The 23,305-nt window shown below is 39.4% G+C and overlaps 1 long non-coding RNA gene and 1 other non-coding gene across 2 annotated transcripts in view; both read left to right on the top strand.

The window, feature by feature from the left end:
- LOC131482539 (uncharacterized) overlaps window positions 1-22,295 on the top strand; it is a 197,876-nt gene extending 175,581 nt beyond the window's left edge. The window contains exon 3 of the long non-coding RNA XR_009247079.1: window positions 22,227-22,295. This is a non-coding gene — a long non-coding RNA (uncharacterized LOC131482539). The remainder of the gene's footprint in view (window positions 1-22,226) is intronic.
- LOC118758104 (U6 spliceosomal RNA) lies at window positions 12,724-12,830 on the top strand. Its single transcript, XR_004995532.2, has one exon. It is a non-coding gene; the product is annotated as a U6 spliceosomal RNA (small nuclear RNA).
- Window positions 22,296-23,305: the final 1,010 nt, after the last annotated feature.

Below are 23,305 nucleotides of genomic sequence, written 5' to 3'. Positions count from 1 at the left end.
AGGATAAATGCCTGCAGCTTCCGCTTGTCCTATATCTGTAGAATTTTTCTCTCCCTCTTTGAATTCAAGAATAGTTTCTCCTATTGATTCATATTTCCTAGCAGTAAGGCATTGAGAATACATTGAAATATGATACATATATTAATGCCAATAAGGAGCTAAAATAAACAAAAATTGATTCATTTGCTTTTTTAGCATTGCCAGCCATTTGCTCAGCCTGATTGTTACAATGAGTTTTCAATCTCATTGAGGTATTTTAATTAAGGCCGTGCCCTCACTCTAGCCAGATTGATAATTCTGTCTAAACTGACTGAATTCAGATAATTATACATAGCCACAGTTGGTGGCATCTTAATATAGAATTATTTTCAAGAATTTGAGTGAAACCTAAGATTTGTATCTCAGCTACTTAATTGCTTTTGCTGCTCTCATGTTGCCTTTCCCAATAGATAATGGGAATCATAAACTGGAGTTGGGCTTTTGGATTTGCAGTACAGATGACTTTCATGGAATGTTTTTCATTTTCTTGCCAAATGATATATTACAGCTTAATGACCCTCCTTAAAGCTGCAGTGTGTCACCCTGCAATGATAAAGAGAATAATATAGTCGGAATGAGCTTTTGAGGATAAGAAGACAGAATACAGCTGATTTCTAAAATACTCATGCAGATAATTGGACAAAGCTTCCTGTCCTACTAAATATTGGAACGTGAAAACTGGTGAAGCAGTTTCCACCATAAATGATATATTGAAAAGAAATAACTTTCAAGGTTGATTTGTTTACAGTAGTACTGGAGGGTATAAAGAATGACATTGGTAACCAGACTGAATTGAATTTCCTCTGATCGTTTCCTGTATTGCTAGGATGTTAGGTATCATTGTTTTGATTCTAAGAAGTGGATACTGACTGGCTAAATAACCTGTAAGCAGGCAAACTCACAAAGGCATTTTCCCAGAAGGATGCAGCTTAGTGGGGACCAAGGTCTTCAACATCGTCAGGATCTGTCCTGATTCCTTTCTCTGCATATTCATCTGAACCTTTGGTTCTTTTAGGTAACTGTCTCGAAGGTTCATGGCGCAAGCTCGTAGTGCATTGTGGCAGCTGGAGCACCTGCTTACCACCTCTGTAGTCTTGGAAATGTTGTTTAACCAATCTGCACACTGTTTACTTCTCTGTGAACTTGTAATACCTCTGTAATCTTGGAAAGCTGATTTAACCACTCTGTACTACTGCTTACTTGTCTGTGCACTTGGCATAATCATAGCTTTTCCTTTAAATAAGTGTCACCTGTGTACCTGAGTTTCTTCTTGAGTTGCTGAAGAGGGATATCATGGACTGAATTGTATTCCCCCCAGTTTCATGTACTGAAACCTTCACCACTTAAAGATATGAGTATGTTTGGATATAGTATCTTTTAAGGGGCAGTTAGGTAAACAGCTAGTATGATATTAAGCCACTACAATGGGAATTCTCGGAAGAGGAAATTTAGACACAGTGATGGTAGAATGTGTAGGCTGAGAAGAAAGAGTGAGGGCTCAACGTGAAGGTGGCCATTTCCCTGCAAGCTGAGGACAGAGGCCTCAGAAGTCCCACTTGTCAGCTTCTTGATCTGAGATTTCTCGCATCCAGAACTGTAAGAAAAGGAGTCTATTGTTTAAGCTACCCAGTCCGCAGTACTAGGCTGTGGCAACTCAAACAAACTAAATCAGTGGCTTTGCAGATTTGAAACTCCCTGTTATATTTTTCTTTCCAGTCTCATTTGAATTAAAAAAAAACTATTAAAACCAACATTTAGAAATTATAGGAGTCATAATGTCTTCATTTCATCCCTGATTTTATGTATTTGGTTTTTCCTTAGTTTGTCTACCGAAAGGTTAGTCATTGTATCTTTATAAAGAATCAATTTCATTTTTATTGGTCTTTTGCTCCTGGTCATTTATTTATACTCTGAGTTTTATTGTTTCTTTCCACCTACTAATTTTGAATTGGATTTGCTTTTGCTATCCTAGTTCTTTGAGGTAAAATCATAAATTGTTTCTAAAAATGTTTTGATTTTCTTGATGGAGATATTGATTTCCATGAACTTTGATCCTATTATTAGTATTTCTTTTGCAGTATCCCATAGATTTTGTCATGCGTGTGTTTCCATTTTCATTTATTTCAAATAAATTTATTTGATTTTTCCAATTCTTTATTTTCCATGATACAGTCCCTTAGGCTCAGGGATTACTTCTTTCATCCTTCCCCAGTTCAACCTTACCTGTCCCTGACTGTTTTCTCCTATATTGTAACAATAAGAAGCGTAAATTTTTTCATTGATTTTTTCCCCCCTTGATCTTTTGGTTTTTCTGTGGTAGATTATTTAGTTTTCAAAGTTTTCACTGTTATTGATTTCTACCTTTATTGCATTATGCTCAGAAAAGATACTCAATTACTGTTCTCTGACATTGAGTTTTTGGTAACCTGTCCTAAACAATGTTCCAAGAACTCTTGAGAAGAGTGTTTTCTTTGCAGCTGTTAGTTGGAATTTTCTGCAGATGTGTATTAAGTCCAATTGAATTAAGGTAAGGTTTAACTTTGCTGTTTCTTTGTTGACTTTCTGTCTGAATGATGCATTCTATTATTAAGGTGGCGTCTAAGAGCATACTGTCTCTCCCTTTAAACCTATTAGTATTTCTCTGATGTAGTCAGTTGTTTCATTATTAGCTGTATGGCATTACAATAGTTATTTCATCTTGCTAAATTGAACCTTTTATCATTATATAGCTACTTTCCTTTTCTCTTCTTCTCGGTTTTTATTTAAAATCTACTTTATCTGGTAAAATATAGCAGCCACTGTTGTCTTTTGGATTTCATTTATAAAAAAAGTGTAGTTTTTTCACTTTCATTCTGTGTATGTCTTGAGAAGTGATTTACATTTGTTGTAAGTAGCATATAGTTTGGTCTTATGCTTTTTATCCTGTAGGCTTCTACCTTTTTCTAAACAAAAGTTTTATTTATTTGAAAGGCAGAGAGAGAGAGGAGAAAAAGAGAGAGAGAGAGAGAGAGAGAGAGAGAGAGAGAGAGAGAGAGGGAGGCAGGCATAGGGAGAGTAAGACCTTCCATCTACTTGGCCAGGACTCCCTGGAACCCCGTCTGGTACTAACATATTGATGGCAGGAACTAAAGTACTTAAGTCATCTGCTGATGCTTTCCTGGATATATTAGTAGGGAGCTGGATCAGAAGCAGAGTAAGTAGAACTAAAATCAGCACTTAAATCCCAATAAAATAACACCATCTCTTTAATTCATTTACATTTAAGTAATTATAAATTATTAATAGGCAAGGTTATTAATGCCATTTGTTATCACTTTTTATTTTTTAAAAGATTTATTTGTTTTTATTCGGAAGTCAGATATACAGAGAGGAAGAAAGACAGAAAGGAAGATCTGTCTCCAGTGATCGCAATGACTGGAGCTGAGTCGATCCGAAGACAGGAGCCAGGAGCTCCTCCAGGTCTCCCACACGGGTGCAGGGTTCCAAAGCTTTGGGCCATCCTCAACTGCTTTCCCAGGCTATGAACAGGGTGCTGGATGGGAAGTGGGGTTGCCTGGATAAGAACCGGCACCCGTATGGGATCCTGGCATGTTCAAGGCGAGGACTTTAGCTGGCTAGGCCACCATGCCAGGCCCACTTCTCCTTATTTTAACAAAATGAGATTCATATCCAAATTTAGGGAATCCTTAGTTTTGTGTGCTTTCACTCTAGGGTTTATGATTATACTAACATTTACTGTCATGGTAGATATTATAATGACTGCTGAACAATATAGTGGAACTAATTTTGAATAAAAGTAGAACAGAAGTTGAGTGTCTAGAGTGGGGAAAGATCATCCTAGGTTGATTTATTAACATACACTTCATTATCTAATGGTAAGACATATCTATGCTATCAGTAGTCTTTTGTGGATCCAAACTAGAACAGATGTTGGTGTTAGGAGAATATCCTCACCAAGATCCCACATAACTTTCCTGACAGATCAAGATCTTGCCCGGGGCTGTTTCCATGACCTTCCTTAATGACAGGCTTCATCTGATTCATCAAATGAACAGTAGGCAAGATGAGTGAGAGAGGACGACATGTGTCTCTCTTCTTAACAGAGGTGGCGAGCACACTACTACAGTATGCTCTCAGATTCTCTCCTCCCCCCACTCAGTCCTCTCCACAGGAAGATGAGTAAATCGTGTTGCTGAATCAACTGGCCTGGCTCGAACCACTGATATCTTCTCCTTACCATCTCCTTGATGAGCAAGACCATTTGTTTTGATTTTGCTTGCTTATGCTGCAGCTTGAATTAGACTTATTCTGGATAAGCACAGAAGTTTTAGAATTGGAAACTCACTCTTGTCCTCATGATATCCACCCAAGTTTTTTTTTTTTAAGATTTATTTATTTATTTTTTAATCTAAGAGGCAAATTTATGAAGACAAGAAGAAGAAGAGACAGAGAGAGAATCTTTCATCCTCTGTTTCACTCCCCAAATGGTTGCAATGGCTGGAGCTGAGCCCATCTGAAGCCAGAAGCTCCTCCAAGTCTCCCATGTGAGTGCAGGGGCCCCAACTTTGGACCATCTTCCATTGCTTCCTCCAGTCACTAGCAGAAAGCTGCAACGAAAATGAAGCGTCTAGGACACAAACCGATGCTGGTATGGGATGCTGGCACTGTAGGTGGGGGGCTTGTGTGCTTTATCTCTGTGCTTGCCCCTCTAGCATTGAGTTTTTAAAGGGTGATAATATCACTAAAAGTAGTCCTGAGACTGAGTTAAGCCAGCAATTTTAATGAATATTTTAAGATAGGAAGTGGACAGAAGTGCTTCAAGGGCTAAATTCAGTTTCATTTATTCTTTGTTAAGTGATAGTCGACACAGTGTTGTGTTATAAAGCTCAGATAATTCATTAAATAGAATGCTTTGCACTTAATTCATGCATTCAGGAATATTTACTGAGTACCTACTAAATGCTAGCCTCTTAATTCTAATATCAGTGTGAGAAATCATAGACTTTTTTTCTCTGAGATGCAAATAGTGTGTACACTGGGAAGTTACTCCATGTCTTACCTTCTGTGTTGGAGACTGGCACTCATGGCTGTGTGTCAAATGGAATATTATGTTTAGGAATATTTAAATGTGTTAATTATCTTTCTTAGCAAGCATATTACTTTTTTATAGCGAATTTTCTTAAATAAAATTTGTCTATCTCTGTAACGCATCCTCTGCATTCACTTGAGACCTCAGGAATTCAGATTTTTCATTTTTAATGCAATTTATGATTTTTTTACTTATGGGAATTTGTTTATACATTAGGTTCTTTGACTTATAGCAAATGACTGGTTATTATTATGACAATTCTCCTTGGTGCCCAGTTAATGTGATATTAATACAAAGGACAGATTCAATGTAGTTCCTAGATGAAATTCTGAGAATATAATGATAGTTCCCAATCTCCCATCCTCCCTCCTTTTTTTGTGCTTCTCCTTCTCTCCCTTGCCTTCTTTCTGTTATCTTTCTCAAAAAGAAATCTGGCAGCAATTCTTTGCTACAGAACATTAGCCCCAATTAGTACAGATCGGTTTGTTTATGGCATAAAATACACTTGCTGATAGGAAAGTTCATGTGACAAGTTGCTTTCCAATTTTGAGGTTATCATATCATGATAATCACATTTTTATAATCGATGCTACATTTTTACTTATTTCTTTATTAGCCTCTGGAATTATTGATTTCAACTATGATACAATAAAACCGGAGAAATTGCAGCTGACATTATTGCTTTACCTAAAGGCAACACATTAAAATGTGCTTTTAAAAAACTTGCCAAACACTTTACAGAATTTGGAATGGAAGCATTAGATATCAATAGAAGATTCTTCAAGGCTGTAAGTGTGCCAGCCCCTGCCACTGCTGTCACAGAACTGTGGCATTTTTAAATTAATCAATGAACACCATCACTGGTACATTTGATTTTTTAAAGAAGTATGCCTACTTAAAATTCATAATTTGGGTGGTTGGATTACTCTCTCATTCATTCGTGAATTTAGGGGATTCTGTAATCCTGGGCATTATTATTCATACAGAGAGAGGCAATGTGGCATATTAGCAAGAGCTCTGGATTGAAAGTTAGAGATACAACTGGTAATTGATCAATAACCTTGAGCCAAAATATACCTTATTCGGATTTTCTTATAAGAATTTTGAGAGAGTGTAATGAGGAGGAACTTTGGACACCATAAGAACACTATCTGTGAGTGTTTTAAAAATCATATGAGCTAATGTTTGTTAAGTAGAAGATTGCTCCGACCAGCAGAGCCAGTAACCTGGGCACGGAGAGGGTCTGGGGATGAAGCACCCACAGGAGACCAGTGATGGTAGAAGTCTCTGCGAAGTCTCCCTTTATCGCTCCTTCACCTCTCCTTATATACTCTTCTCCCCCACATCCTCATTTAGTAGGATATTGGATACAGACGAGATCGGGCACCTTCAGGGTGGTATGGCCATACACAGGATATTGGATACAGATGAGTCCAATTAACCCAGGTGTTTTTAGCCACAAGCCCAGTTCCTGTTCCTGCCCAGTTCCTGTTCCTGCTCAGCATAAGGAGCACTAATCAACTCCTTAGCCCACAACAGAAGATATTTGTTTAAAATTACCACAGTTACTGTGCTTATATTGCCTTTAGGCAAATGTTAACATTAGATGAGTCTTTTTAAATTTTTCATTACTCTACAGATTAATGAAAGTGAAGATGTATGTATAAAAATTTTATTCAATTAAATGTGTATAGGTTAAATATGCTTAAAGATTAAAGCTCTACATGAAATTTAATAATGATGAATTCTGATATAATTAAAACTTGCTTGTAGAATTAAATATACCCTTTCACAACCGATTGCAAATTGGGAACTAAAAAGATGTGTTTATGTTGTTATTTCACAAATAAAAATTATCCAGCTATTTGGAAATTTAGTAAGTTTTCTTTTTCTAATTTATGCAAAAAGTCCCCAGTTTATAAATGGGTTGCATTCCAAAGTACACTTTACATAGTATTTGTTGCTGTTGTTGTTGTTTTAGTGAGGGAGGAGCAGAAAAAAGTTTTCTTCTACCAGTTAAACAAAAGAAATACCTGCATGCTCTGGGATTTGATGCCTTCTTGCCTTTGCTCAAACTTTCATACCTGCCAATAACTTGAATCCTGCCTATCCATCATAGGCCTTGGGTAGCAGAGGCCATGTCCTGTTCAATTGTGAGAATAGACAGGTGTGCAAGTCCTCAGGGCCCCTGGAGTCGTCCTTCCTTTGCTGTTCAAGCATAGTAGTAGCAGCTGCATGTGATACAACAAAGGAAGTTGGATTCTTCCTGATTACTGCTGAGGTCCTTGAAGGGTTGGGTTTAGTCTAATTGGCGTTTCCTCTTGCCTGACCTGCAAATGCACATTGCTCCTCAGTTTTTATCTGAACCCTGCCCAGGCTGTGAAGTAGCAGTGTTAACTTTGTGTGGAGTAGGATGTTTAAAATTGCGTGTAAATGGCGAGTTTCTGCACACCATCAACAATAAGGCCACATCTGGTACAGACTACGCTCTCAGCACCTCCACTTCCATTAAGTGTCTGTTGTAGAACCGTACAGGTTTCCTTGATGGGGACCTCTTTGACCTCTCCTCGATTCTCCAATTCTAGGCCCTTCTTCTTGTGGCTTGTTAATGACACAAACAAGAAACAAAGAAACAAACGAAAAACAAAAAACCCACCCTCAGTAGCATAATCTCTCATATATTTGTTGGCATCATTAGCCCCACTAATTTTCATAGTGAAGAAAAACCTTACTATTCAAAATAATTAACAGATACCCCTGAAACTTTAGAATATTTTTACCAGTTTTTTAGATAACCTTACATCTGTACATAAAAAGGTGACAAAGCTCCAAAAGTAAAATAACTCAATAGACTCCTTTTTTTCCGATTCTTTTCTTGTGTCTCCAAATCCATTTAAATATTTCTTAAATTATCACTGATATTTTTGGACGTATGCTTTCTTTTTTTTATTTAGTTATTTTATTAGTATTGGAAAGCTGGATACACAGAGGAGGAGAGACAGAGAGGAAGATCTTCTGTCCAATGATTCACTCCCCAAGTGAGCCGCAACGGGCCGGTGCGCGCCGATCCGAAGCTGGGAACCAGAAACCTCTTCCAGGTCTCCCACGCGGGTGCAGGGTCCCAAAGCTTTGGGCCGTCCTCGACTGCTTTCCCAGGCCACAAGCAGGGAGCTGGATGGGAAGTGGAGCTGCCGGGATTAGAACCGGCGCCCATATGGGATCCCGGGGCATCCGAGGCGAGGACTTTAGCTACTAGGCCACAGCGCCGGGCCCGACTTATGCTTTCTTATGAAGTTAAATGCATTGCCCCCTAAGTGTTAGGTGTGAGATTGAGGTTAACCCCAATAGAAACAATGAAATTTGGATAGTAGATTAGTTGTTTCTGATGTAAGAAAAAATAACAGAGTCTGTGACATCCTAGTTTGGGGAGTTAGGCATCACTTTGAGTATTTTTTTAATTTCACTCTTTTTCACTATTCATTCCTTTGATTTTTTGGGGGGTGGTTGTGGTGAGGGGAGGATCTTGCAGGTCCCTGTAGCTGTAGTCATCTTTCCCCTAGTTTATTTTCTCTTTTTATTCCAAGTGGACTTGTCCTTCAAGTTTGCAAGTTATTTTTTTCCTCTATTGTATTTTTATTTTATAGTACAATTCCATAGATTCTCAAGTTTCCCCATCTCCTCCATATATTCCCTCCCCTCCAACTTATATCCCACACACTGTAAGAATAGTATAGTCCTTCATAAGCAGTCATAAGTCCATCATTCTGTTATTTAAGTGTGTCCTAACCTTGCTGGTACAGACAATAACGGACAGTCCAGCACCCTATTGTTAAGACATATCCAACAGTTTCCTTGAGAGTCCATCTTTGAATTGTAAGTAGAGATGCCTATTGCACTGTATCTCCATATCTGCATATGATTGTCTCTGTTATGCAGTTAATATGCATTTCCTTAAATGAGAAGAAATAAAACAGAATCAACAACAGGAATAAATATAAAACCAACGATTTGTAGCACCATGGAGTTAAGTTACATGCTACTGAGTAACTGATGTGTCAACGAAGCAATGAAAAAGAAAAGATAATAGCTTCTTAGGTGTAATGATGCTACTGTGTGATCTACGAGTCAGTGAAGAATTTAATAAGAGAAAAACTATTCTGAAGAAATGAAAATAAACACAATATCAAAACCCATGGGTTGTAGCAAAAACAGTATTGAAAGGGTTATTGATCTTATAAATTGCATTAAGGTTACTTTATATTAGACTGAACATATGGTATCTGTCCTTTTCGGATCTACTTATTTCACTGAGCGTTTTTTTTTTTTTTTTAAGATTTTATTATTATTGGAAAGCTGGATATACAGAGAGGAGGAGAGACAGAGAGGAAGATCCTCCATCCGATGTTTCACTCCCCAAGTGAGCCGCAACGGGCCGGTACGCGCCAATCCGATGCCGGGACCAGGAACCTCTTCCAGGTCTCCCACGCGGGTGCAGGGTCCCAAAGCTTTGGGCCGTCCTCGACTGCTTTCCCAGGCCACAAGCAGGGAGCTGGATGGGAAGTGGAGCTGCCGGGATTAGAACCGGCGCCCATATGGGATCCCGGGGCATCCGAGGCGAGGACCCCAGCCGCCAGGCCACGCCACCGGGCCCGTTTCACTGAGCGTAATGGACTTTAATGGGACCATTTGGTTGCAAATGGAATAATTTCATTCTTTTTAGTGTCTGAATAGTATCCCATGGAGTAGTTGTACCACAGCTTCTTTAGCCACTTCTCTTTGGATGGGCATCCCTTTCTCATATGCAGATTTCATTTCCTTTGATTATATTCCTAGAAGCAGGATATGTGGGTCATATAACAGGTTTATTTGGTGTTCTCTAAGCACTCTCCATACTGATTTCCATAGTGGTTGTACTAGTCTACTCCCATCAGCAGTGACGAAGGGTACCTTTCTCTCCAGATCCATGCCTGCATGTGTTATTAGTAGAGTTCTGAATGTAGGTCAAACTTACTGGAGTTAGGTGGAATCTCAATGTGGTTTTTATTTGTATCTCCCTGATGGGTAGAGAACCTGAACATCTTTTCATGTCTGTTAGCCACTTGAATCTGTTCTTTTGAAAACTGTTTGTTAATTTCCTTTCCCCATTTCTTCATAGGTGTTTTTCTTTTTTTCTTAACTGTCCCTGAATTTCTGAAGCTCTTTATGGAGCCTGGATATTAGCCCCCCATCAGTTGTGTAGTGTGCAGTGATTTTCTCCCATTCTGTTGTTTGCTTCTTTGCTTTGTTAATTGTTTCCTGTAAGTTATTTTGTCAGTCTTCTGTACTGTGGAGTCTACTCAATAAGTCTTTTAAATTTTAATTATTACTGTTTTCAGTCCTCAAATTGTCCATTTGGTTATTTAGCTGTTGTGCTGAAGCTATTTTTTTTTAATGTTTTAAGCATGTTTTGGCTTGTTCCTCAATGTGTTTTTATGATGGTTCCTTTACAGTTTTTGCTGGATCATCATCTCATGCCTGTCATCACAGTGTTGACATATATTCTCCTTTTCTTACTAAACACCGTGCTTATCCCAGTTCTCAATATATGTGATCTTTCCCTGAAACTTGAGCTCTTGGAACTTTGAGTCTAATCTAAATCTCCTCTAATACCTGGCTTCCTTGGACACAAGTACAACAGAGGAAGTGGGTGGTAATGGCTTTGTTATTTTCATTCAAGAGTCAGGGTCCAAATTTTCTACTTCTTTTCCACTGACATGGAGGGCTTATGGTGGAATTGTGTATGTGGGGATCTTCTTACTGCTGTAAAGCTGTAAGAGTTCTGGCTTCTTATTAGGCCTTGACTAATAGCACCCTGATTCTGTGGAACAGGAAGGAATGAACGCCTTGTTGCTAGTTCCTAGCAAAGAGAAGTGGTTGGAAGGGCCTGGACTCACTGCGTTTGGTGGGGTATCAGTCCTGTCTCTTCGTTAGACCCATTTGCATTGTTGAGCAGTAGAGGGGAGACGCCTTATTACCACTGGGTTAGGGTGAAAATCTAAGTTTTGCAAATGGGAGGTGGGGATGTGTTTTGATGTTTGGCTGGAATAGAACAGTTTTTATCTGAAATTTTTTGGTAAAATATTCTTTTCTGATACTTGGCTTAGAGAGGAGGTGTAGATTGGAGCATGTTTCCTGTTGTGCCCAGTGATGGATCTGTATTGATGATTTCTACAGTTTCAAATTTGGGAGGTGAGAGACAGATGACTCACCACGATGTTGTTTCTCAGGTTCCTACTCTAATTTCGCTCCCCATTCTTTTTACTCTTCAGAGTCTTATGATTGTCATATGTATGTATGTGTGTATATATATATATATATATATATATATATATATATATATATATAACATACCTGAATTTTGGAAGTAGAATAAACAAGGTAAGATAGTTATCCATTTTGTTTTTAAATAAAAGGCAAACCATCCAGAATTCTAATGTAAAAGTACATTGGAATGTTTGTGATATGTGCAAACTTCTATCAAAGTGAAACCAAATTGCTTAAATACATTCAGGAAAACTGTTTTGTGTCAATTATATAATGAAAATTCATTATATAATACAGGTAGAAGAGAAAGAAAAGCATTTCGCATAAAGTAAGTAGATCCTATTTTTTATATATTGTTAATATTTTTAATTTTTATTACAAAGTCAGATACACAGAGAGGAGGAGAAATAGGAAGATCCTCCATCCGATGATTCACTCCCCAAGTGACTGCAATGGCCAGTGCTGCACCGATCTGAAGCTGGGAACCAGGAACCTCTTCCAGGTCTCCCACGCGGGTGCAGGGTCCCAAAGCTTTGGGCCGTCCTCGACTGCTTTCCCAGGCCACAAGCAGGGAGCTGGATGGGAAGTGGAGCTGCTGGGATTAGAACCGGTACCCATATGGGATCCCGGGGCATCCGAGGCGAGGACTTTAGTCACTAGGCCACAGCGCCGGGCCCAGTAGATACCATTTTAATGAGCTTAATTTTTTATCATTTAGATTATAGGATGCCTTTAATATTTTATATTTCAAACATGTATATGTATCAATGACAGTAGTCCACTTACTAGTGGGCTTGGCTCAGTTCTTTTAAATATAGATTTGTCCATAATGCTTGATGAAAACCACTGGACTAACAGAATTTTTCTCCTTCAATCAAAGCCTAAAAACAAATTATAAGGTTCGAGTTTATGTTCAGAACCAAAAATCCACACAGTATAGAAGTTCAGCTTAAAATAAACTTTATTGGGAGCGTTCCTGGGCAAGGTTCACTGGTCTGGTACAGACAGCTGGCCAGAGAAGTCACGCCCAGGGGACATGAGTGATTGTTTTTATTAGGAGGTCATAAAGATGGGGACTGGGGACAAAGGAATGTGCCTTATACAGTGCTAGAGTGTTCTAAACTCCCTTCACGTTGGTAAATCCATACATCACAGCTGGACAAGGAGGGAGCTTCCTTCTCCAGATGCGGCCTTACCAGTCACCCTGCTCAGCCTCCTCCTAAGCTGCCCCTCACCCACCCTGGCTGGGCCTTACACAGATCCAAACAATTTGGTTTTAAGAATGAATTGCTGTGCTCACTTTGGCAGCACATATACTAAAATTGGAATGATGCTGAGAAGATTAGCATGGCCCCTGCGCAAGGATGATGCACAAATTTGTGAAGCATTGCATATTTAAAAAAATGAATTGCTGAGTCTAGCATTTAATGCACCAACCAGAATTAAGACATGTCATGCCAAGTTTTCAGCTTATTTCATGACTGTAATGGTTTTGTGTTGTGGGCTAAGGAGTTGTTTAGTTCTCGTTAGCCTGGGCAGGAATAGGAACTGGGCTTTGTGGCTAAAAACACCTGGGTTAATTGGACTCATCTGTACCCAATATCCTGCTAAATGAGGATGTAGGGGAGAAGAGTATATCAGGAGAGGTGAAGGGGCAATAAAGGGAGACTTCGCAGAGACTTCTACCATCACTGGTCTCCTGTGGGTGCTTCTTCACGTTACTGGTTCTGCTGGTCGGAGCAGTTTTGGTTTTAAATGTACACACAAATGTTTCCTATTAATCTGGTATTTCTACACTGCATAAAACTCTCCGGGATGTATTCCAGTGCTGGGTAAGTGCTGGTTCTGTCTGTTCTACCCAGAGCTTTTAATGTGTCAGTGGCTTGTTGGGATTTGGGTGTTCATGTAATTGTGGAACAGTTTTTCAAATTATTAAGGGCAAGTGATTTTGAATTACTAATGTTAAGTCATCGCAAATGCTGAATAATCAGTGGAGAAGTCAGTCTACCATGTGGGCGGAGTGTCAGTGTGTTACACATCACTAAGGCAGGTAATTTTATGCATTTGATCTTTAGGGTCATCTTAGTACACCTGTGGGAGGATCTGATTACGTGAGTAGCTACATGAGTTGCTCATGGGTACAACTGTTTCAGGCATTCAAGTGAGAGTGTTAAAATAATTCTGTAGCTCAAGTTCAGAGGCTCAGCCTGATTTGCTGCTTATGAAACTCAGGATGTAATTAAAAAGTGTTGAAATAAAAAGAGAGAACCTTTCTTGAGTAAACTCCCCAATATTGTCAAGGAAGTGTTGAAAGTGCTCGCTTATCAGCTCTGTGGACATGGTCCATAAGCTTTGTAGGATGTGTTTTCTTTATTTCTTTTAAAAACCAAGTAAAGCCAGTCCCCTCTGGCCACTGCTGACTTACACGTAGAGGCTATAAAAGCGCCCGCAGCTACAGATGCGTTTTTAATGTACACCGATACCCCAAGAAGAGCAACTACACCTTTTACGAGGCTATTGTGGTTGCTATGTGCTCCCCAAAGCACAGTTTGTGTAACAAACAAGAAAAACTCTTTCTTGATTTTGATTCATTGCAAACCTGTGGCTTGGGAATAAAGGTATGACTTAAAATGCATTCAGGAAGCCAATTGAGAATTACATGATCTTTCGTAAGGTTTCTCTTTGTTTTATTGTGGAGAGTACTGCAGCATGCTGCTGTGTTAAGGAAGAGCGGATAGTCAAATGAAAAGGAGAAGATAACATGTGTCTTATATTTTCTGTCTGATAAGGGTATCTTTGTTCATGAAGATCATTGTTCTAAATAAAAATATGAAATGAGTAGTATATCTCAGGGAGAGCTACTGCTTCGAAATGCTGCCATTACAGAAATAATTTGGGGGATTTTCTGGTTTCTAATTGCTTTTGTTGTCAATGTGTATTCAAACTAACATTTTGCAGCATTGAAAATCTTTAGATTTTGAGTATTTGAGTCCTTTGAAGTGAAGTCTTCTGAATTAGGTATTTGGAAGTGAAATTCAGGAGCTGAAACCCTGTTGTAATATGGAAGGCCAACAGTCACCTGTTTCTGGTTTTCCCATTGTGCTATAGAAATATTACTCAATTTTAGATGTATTGAGATTGATTATTTTATCTTTTATGAAAGCTTGGTCATTATTTATGCCACTGAAACTGCATAGAATGGCCGCCCACATGACTTTTCTTGAAATTAGGAAACACTTGTTTGGTCATGGGAAAATTTCTAGTTTCATTTTGGTTGGGGTTTAGTATCCCCCATAATGACTAGGTCTCAACATTGCTAATTGCACATCCCCTGGGAGCAGATTATTTATCCTGTCATCAGCACTCAAAAATTGAAGACCCAATATTAATAGAAAAAAGATTGAATTTGAGTTTATTATCTTTAAGAGTATGTGTTTCTTATTATATTTTTATTATATATTTTAAAGATTATTTAGAGTCAGTTACAGAGAGGGAGAAAGAGACAGAGAGCACTTAAATCGACTGGTTCACTCCCTAGATGCCATAGTGGCCAGATCTGACTCAGACCAGAGCCTGGAGCTTTATTTGAGTCCCAAGTGTGTTTGCATGGGTCCAAGCAAGTCTACTAGCTCTCTCTTCTTTCCAAGGCCATTAGCAGGGAGCTGGATTGCAAGTGGAACTGCCAAGTTTTAATCCATATGGCATGTTGGCATTGTAGGTGATGAGTTTACCCACTATGCCATAATACATGACCCCATTTATTAAAATGTATAAAGATTAGATTTCATGGATATGGTTTTAGAATACAGTGATAATTTTGTCTCTCCTACCTCCTTCAGATTTCCTTCCCTTTAATTTGTTTTTCTTTGTGGTAACTTATTTTCAATTTGCAATCAAAGTCTTGTTGTTCTTCTAAACTAAGAGTTGTAGAGCTCAAAGGTAGCTTGAGCTCTGTTCTGCAGAGTTGTAAGCAAGGGTTACATGCAACGATCAACTTGCAAGATGTCAGTTTAATTCCATGTCCATTGTTTTGCCACTGTCTATATTAGCTATAACTAATGAGGGAATACATATGATATTTGTCACTTTTGGAGGCTTATTTTACTAAGCAGAATGGTTCCTGGTTACATCCACCTTATTGTAAAAGATAAAATTTCATGTTTTTTGTAAAAGGCTGAGCATATTCCATCATGTGTAAGTGCTACATCATTAGGATGGATAATTGTACAGGTCCTGTGGCTTATGAATGAGAAAGTATATCTCTTCATCCTCTCTCTCTTTCTTTTTTTTGAAAAGGAGCTCTAGAAGTCTAGTTTCTCATTATCTAATGTTTTGTTCATTTAAAAAAATAATTTACTGTCATGAATATAAAGTGAACATATTTCATGTAGATCAGATACAATTTTAGGAATATAATTATGCCCCTCATCTCCCTTCTTTTTCCATTCTTTCTCTTAAGATTTTTCAATCATGTATTTTCTATTTATTTTACAGTCTCAGTGTTACCATTCTACTAAATAGAGTTCAATAAATAAAAACGTAGGAAGACCACTGTATACTAAAGCGTCACACATATGTATCTGATATATGATTTTTGTTTTGTCATGCAACAAAGAATTTAAAAGTATGCTTCAGTGTTGTAATTTCCATTCTCTTCATTAAAATGAAATACCTTGATAAACATTAGTTTTCTGAGTTAGAATTTTAAGAAAGACATGAGATTTGATTTCTCTCTGCTCACGGGAGGGCAGGAAGAAGGCACAGGGATGGCTTGATTTAACAGCAACAGCGAAAGAGGCATGCAGTGCGATAGGAGGTTGAGAAGGGAAGTGATTCAATTTGCCTTTGGGAGATGGGGAAAGCTCTGTAGAGTCCGTGCCCTTCAGACTCACTCTCCACTGAAGTTCTTTCTCAGCCAGAGCATTGTTGGTATATGAAAATGTTTTTAGTTTTACATGTTTATATTATATCCTGTAATTTTGCTGAATTTCTTTGAGTCCTAATGGTCTCTTGTGGACCTTTGTTTCTCCTAAATGCAGAGTCATTGGCACAGGGATAGTTTGAGTCCCTCCTTTCCAGTTTGTGTCCCTTTGACTTCTGTTTCTTGAATAATGGCTCTGGCTAAAACTTCCAGACTGTTTTAAATACTAATGGTAAGAGTGGGCATCCTTGTCTGATTTCATGTGTTGGCAGAAATGTTTCTACCTTTTCTTCATTCAATATGATACTGGCTGTAGGTTTGTCATAAACTGCCTTAATTGTTCTATACTCAGTGTTTAATATTTTTTAATTATGAAGGGGTGTTGGGTTTTATCAAAGGGTTTCTCTGCAACCTCTGAGATAATCATATGCTTTTCATTTTGTTAATGACATGTAACATGTTTATTGATTTGCAGGTGTTAAGCCATCGCAAATCCCTGGGATAAATCTCACCTTGCAGGGTAGATAATCTTTTTGACTTGTTGTTGGATACCGTTTGAAAGCATTTTTGTGAGGATATTTTTGCAGCTGTGTTTATTTGGTTGATAATAATTATCTTTTCATTTGTGTCCTTTTCTGGTTAGTAATTCAGATAGTTCTGCCTTCATGGAATGCATAAGTAAGGATCCCCTGATTTCAGAATTATCTAAACCACTTGAGCAGAACCTTCAGAGCATACCCTACTTCAGGGACCCTGGGATGACATTGGGAGGTTATTCTCCATCCCCAGGTACTGATGCAATTAGGATCCTGGTGCATTTGAAGAGCTTGTGTTGAAGAGTTGCAGAAGAATTCAGATTGGAGTTCTGAGTCCAGCGGTTCACTGTAGGGGCGATTCCCAAAGAAACGACGTCTAAAGTGACCCCAGACCTGACTTGTATGTGCTTCGCAGTATGGGGTCCAGCAGTCTGGCACCCACATCAGCCTACACACATACTGGCAGTTGCAATTGCTGGATCAGTAATGTCTCCAGCCCTGTCTGTTATGCACCTACTTTGCTGTGTGTCCTGTGCCCCACTCCATGAGATTTATCCCAGTGTGCTGAGTCTCCATAGTCAAATATGGACCCAGCTCCACCCATTACCCTCTCAGGACCATGGCCTATGCCAAGACCTCAGTTGTAACTCATCAACAGGTCACTCTCCACTGTACAAACTGTATTGTCACCAGCCCCGGTTATCTCCAGCAGTGGCAGAATTGCCTGTTATTCCCCCGAGTCAAGACAGAGTTCAACTGTAGTTCCACTTCTGCAAATTAAATATGGTGCTTCAGTGGGTGACGTGGAGAGAGACAATGTGGGTTGTCTTCATGGACCCAAGTCGTCAGCTGCAGACTTCAAGGCTACACTTGAAGCCATGCAATTCCCCTTCGGTTAAAGTCACCAGTGGCAGGGGTCATGGTCTTCTCTCACATCATGCTGGGAAGATAGTATTTTCTTGCTAGTAACCTACTGTGTAGATGGAGGAGGGAAGCTGTGTTCGCTGTCCCACTGTTGAGTCTTGGATCTGATAGCCTTACACATGGACTACTGAGTGATTGATGGTCAACAGCTGAAGTTCATTAACAGCATCAGACTTTTAAAGACTGAGGGTCATGTAGGTATAAGGAAGGAGGGTTTGAAACAGGATGTGGTTTCTGAGCTAGCATGCACAGGTGCTGGTCAATCATCAAACAGTGTGTTCTAGCAGCCACCTTTCTGATCTGCTATCAAAGCTGGAGGGTTAGGGAGCTCCGGCTCTCATGCATTTCCATTCCAACTGCTTCAGGACCTTTACCCCAAGTTCCTGATGGTTTTTCACAGGATTAGAGCTGGCTGTGGTTTTACGCTGGCGAGGATTCCCGTCCATTTTACTGTCCTCCCATAGGCCTGGCTGGAGAATGCCTGTCCTCTCACCTTGCTGCCCGGTGGAGTCTCCATTTTATTTTGCCTGTTCTCCACTGAATGTTTCTCAGCTCTGTGGGGGATGTGCTCCTTCCTTTGTGTTCCTGGGATTTTCTTTTCTTTTTTTTAAGATTTATTTATTTTTATTGGAAAATCAGATATACAGAGGAGGAGAGGCAGAGAGAAAGATCTTCCATCCACTGATTTACTCCCTAAGTAGTTGCAGTGGCTGGCCGAAGCTGAGCTGTCCCGAAGCCAGGAGCCAGGAGCCTCTGGCAGGTCTTCCACACAATTGCAGGGTCCCAAGGCTTTGTGCCATCTCTACTGCTTTCCCAGACCACAAGCAGGGAGACGGGGCCACAGGGACAAGAGCTAGTGCCAATATGGGCTCCTGGTACATACAAGGTAAGGACTTTAGCCGGTAGGCTACAGCGCCAGGACCTCTGGAATTTTTCTGTGTTTGAAATCGTATTTTTTTTGCTGCTTAGCCATGATGGACTTTTGTTGTTTGTGATTTGATTAATGTAGACTTAAGGAAAGATTATTTTGAAACAAGAAGCCATTAAAACCTGATCATTAAACAAGGGGAATGATTTTTGGCAGCTAGTAAGACTCACAATTTAAAATTAGTAATTTTAAACTATCAGTAGTGTTTTCAGTTTAAACAGGGTGGTTTAATAAATCTCGTGGAGAATTCTTGGAATCTCTGAAAGTTGGATGGCTAGTGCTAGAGCTCAAAAGACAATTTCTCCAAAATTAAGGGAGGTTTCTCAGCCACTGAAGTGAAAAAGCCTGTTAGGGAAATCATAGTCCAGAATTGACTTTCATTATCATGCTTAAGACTTAAGCGATGGCAGACTCTGAAAATTTACCATGTAAAGTTGTTTTTTTTTTTTTCCAAAATAAGGCGCTTGCAAGAAGCTTACTCCACAATTATCTTTTGTTTGCTGTGAATGCTGTTTTGATATCTTTCCATTCTTTGTTGTTTAGCTGTTTGCAGTCTTTTTTTCAACCCAGAATTTGAGAAAGACCCACCGTTGTTAAAATTCTGCAGTGACAATGCAGGTTAGATCTTGTTACTCATCTGCCATTAGTTTGCATGGCACATCTGTTCTCTTTGGATTACATACTGGGTTGAACAGTGACATTTCAAAAATCATGTTCTTCCCAGAACCTCAGAATGTTAACCTTTTTGGAAATAGGATTCTTGCAAATATAGTTAGCTAAGATGAGATCATAGTAGAGAGCCCTTTATCAAGTATGACTGGCACAGACATGAGCATAGCAAACAGAGACACACAGGGGAATGGTGCATCACAGAGGAGCCAGTTTGGAGTGATGTGTTTATAATCCAAGTTGCTTTAAGGATGGTCAGCAATAACAGAAGCTTGGAGAGAGACATGAGTTAGAACCCCTCTAGTTTTGCTGTAGTGGGAACATGGCTCTACTGGGACCTGTATGTCAGAATTCTATGCCTCTGATATGTCAAAGAGTGCCTTGATGTTGTAAGCTACCCAGCTGGGGGTGCGTCATTATGATAGCCCTAGAAAACCATTACAGATAATACGACTTTCTCGGAACAGTTCGGAGTCAGAGATTTGTTCATTCGATGTGGATTTATCAAATGCCATTTGGAAATTTTAGGGATAGGTAAGAGAAGCACGTGAGACTGGTGCAGAGATTCAGGGGACAGAGTAACATTGTGCTTAGATTAACGTGCGAATTTTAGTTTGCTACTAACCAGTCAAAGGCCACGAAGTCAGAATCTTTACTTGATTTTTCAAGATTTCTAGCTGTGAGAAGTGCATTTCAGATAACTTACTTGATCTGCAAAACGTAGCCAGGGTTGTTTGAATTTGGAGGCTCTGCCTAGCTAAATATCGGGCTTGGCTGACTCTGCAAATCTAGTGTAAAAATTGGCAGTTTCTGATAAAAAGATTTTGTGTTAGTTTTCCAGGGTTTTCTCAGGAAAAGGCCACTGATTGATGGCTTCAAGATCAGAAGTGTATTTTCTCACGGTGATGGAGATTACAAGTCAGAGATCAAGAGTGAGTTGAGTTGGTTTCCTCTGAGTCCTCTCTGTCTGGTTCAAAAGTGACTACTCTCACTATCTCTTTGCATGTCTCTCCTGGGGTATCTTTGTGTGTCCAAAGTTCCATTTCCTGAAACACCACTCAGATTGTATAACAGGCCATTTTAATGGCTACCTCATTTCAACTTAACCACTTCAAGAGGCTCCATTTACAGATATGGTCACTTTTTCAGCTTTTGAAGGTCAGAAATTCAGTGTATGAAAAGTGAGGGATCCATGGGCCTGGCGCTGTGGCCTAGTGGCTAAAGTCATTACCTTGAACGTGCCGGATTCCATGTGGGCACCGGTTCTAATCCCAGCAGCTCCACTTCCCATCCAGCTCCCTGCTTGTGGCCTGGGAAAGCAGTCGAGGATGGCCCAAAGCCTTGGGACCCTGCACCCGTGTGGGAGACCTGGAAGAGGTTCCTGGTTCCCGGCTTCGGATTGGCGCAGCACTGGCCGTTGCGGCTCACTTGGGGAGTGAATCATCGGTGGAAGATCTTCCTCTCTGTCTCTGCTCCTCTCTGTATATCTGACTTTGTAATGAAAATAACAAATAAATCTTAAAAAGAAAGTGAGGGATCCAGCCCACACAGGTATCTCGGAATAACAATTATTCAATGTCCTATAATTAGGAAGAATACAAATTTTCAAGAGGAATAACATTAGAAAATAATAAAAAAATACTGCCACTTACTGAGTATGTCATTTGAACAAATTCCATGAAATAAAAATATCCTTGTATTGACCTGCACAACTGAAAATCTTCCATTCAGTCATCCTGGGTGGCTAATTCTCTCTTGCAGTGCTCCATAAATGAGGGAGCAGAACTGCAGTTGAAGATGTGAATTTATACTGGAGCCACTGATACTTGAAAGAACACATTAGTTTGTTTTTGACATTTCCAAGCCTTAACCTTTTGTCTGACATCTCTGACTCTACAGGAATTGCTTTGTTCCTCTATGCAAATAAATGCACAGTTAAGAACATTGTAAGGGTGTTCTGTTGCCCCTTCCTGTCCGGAGATACAACAGGGCACAGTGTGTGTCCATAAAGAAGAAATTCCAATAAGGGATCTGAGAAGACTATTTTAGATGAAGTTCCATCCTGAAGGGTGTGCAACGGGGGTTATTCTTTAACACTGAATGTAAGTTGTGCAACGTATCTGTTAGTCCTTTTGCTTTTGCTTTTGCTGAGAAACTTGAATAAGACTGTAACATGATAGGAAACACATTTCTTTATTGATTGTCCCATCAAATGGGGCCATAATTAAATGAATGTCATTTAGGGGTATTAGAAACAACATGGTAGAAACATTTGGGGTTAGGGAGCAAGTTAGATCAGGACAGTAACTGTCAATGTGTATAAAACATCAAAACTCCAGAAAACAGGTGTTTTCCCATAGGGGTAAGACTGTTTTATTGTGCTGGGTCCTATTTTTAAACACTTTACAATGAAGAGCCTCTTGAAGTAGATACCCCTATTTCTTTTAGTAGAGGTAAATGTGGAGTCAGAGATTGGCTTAGCAAGTGACCTATAGTTACCCACCTGTAAATGATAAATATGAATGATGCTTGAACTTGGGCAGTCCATGTCTGGAGTCATCTTTTCTCTCTCTCTCTTTCCTTGTGTGAATATGTATATGCATATTTATATAGATAAAGGTATAATCTCATTTATATATTTACTTGAAAGGCAAATAAATTAGGGAAAAACAGACTAATCTCCCATGCATTGTTTCACTCCCCCAGTGGCTACAATGACCACATCTCAGACACATTGAAATCAGGAGCCAACAGCTTCTTTTCTCCTGTCTGGTGGCATGGGCCCAGCTACTTAGGTCATCTGCTGTGTTTCCCCAGGCACCATGAGGGAGCTGGATCAAAAATGGAATAACCAACACGTAAACCAACACCCTCATGGAATTCACGGTAAGTGACTTAACCCAGTGTTAGCCATGTGAGTTTACTCTTAACCATTATAGAATGTCTCTTGCAAAGCAAAATCCAAAATCTTATGTTAGCCTTATGAAATAGATAGTAGGAATCTCAAGTTCCAAGGTGAGAGGACAACCAATAAGTTTCAAGGTCAGAAAAATTCTCAAAATTTTGATTCTGAATAGTGTGGCTATAAGGGGTTACTACTTTGAGAAACTCTCACTCAACTGGCACAGAAATTTCTGCACAGGAAAGAAGCTTATTGAAAATGAGTCACGGTTCTCTTACCTTCTCCCTGATGAGAGAAAACACTAACAGCTTGTGTAAAGATTGAAGCCTGACTCCTGATGGCCGAGCCAGTGAACAAGGTTTTGGGAGGATGCATTTGCTGTTTCTACTGGATCTTCCCCTGTCTCCATTCGGCTGAACCCACAAGGTTTATCACTGTTGCCTGAGGGGTGCTGGAGAGAGCTGGTACTTTTAAATTGCCTCATGAGCAGCTGAAACATCCTAGATCGTCAAACACAGTTCTGTTTTCTGCTTGCTATTATTCTATCCTTAGCTCTGCTGTCTTCTGATCAAATAATCCTCTCCCTACTATCTACTGGTTGGTCTTTCACCCCCATTTATTGTTAGCAATTTAGTTTTCCTTTGGAAAAAAACCAAATCATCACTTATAGCATTCACTCCATAATTCTTTCTGTCGACACTACTGGGACAGGGTCTATTCTTCACGAGAGTAGCATCAAGAACTTTAATATCTTAGCAGGTTTTTAGATAGTTTTGTAGTTAATTAGCTAAACATAGCAGAAATGTTCTCAGGACTCTTGTATCTAATGTGAAAATCACACAATGGATTTTAATCGTGACATAACATTATGTTGATATTTTTCCTAATCAGCAATTTATCAAGTTGAGTGGAAAGGTATAGAGTTATGATCACAAAATATTTAGTGCTGAATTCTAACTCCCACTAGAACATTTCTTACGGGAAATATTTTTTC

The sequence above is a fragment of the Ochotona princeps genome, chromosome 18 (assembly GCF_030435755.1).
Source record: "Ochotona princeps isolate mOchPri1 chromosome 18, mOchPri1.hap1, whole genome shotgun sequence".
NCBI classification, from domain to species: Eukaryota; Metazoa; Chordata; class Mammalia; order Lagomorpha; family Ochotonidae; genus Ochotona; species Ochotona princeps.
The sequence above is the reverse complement of the archived record's forward strand: the minus strand, read 5'-3'. Positions and strand labels throughout refer to the sequence as shown.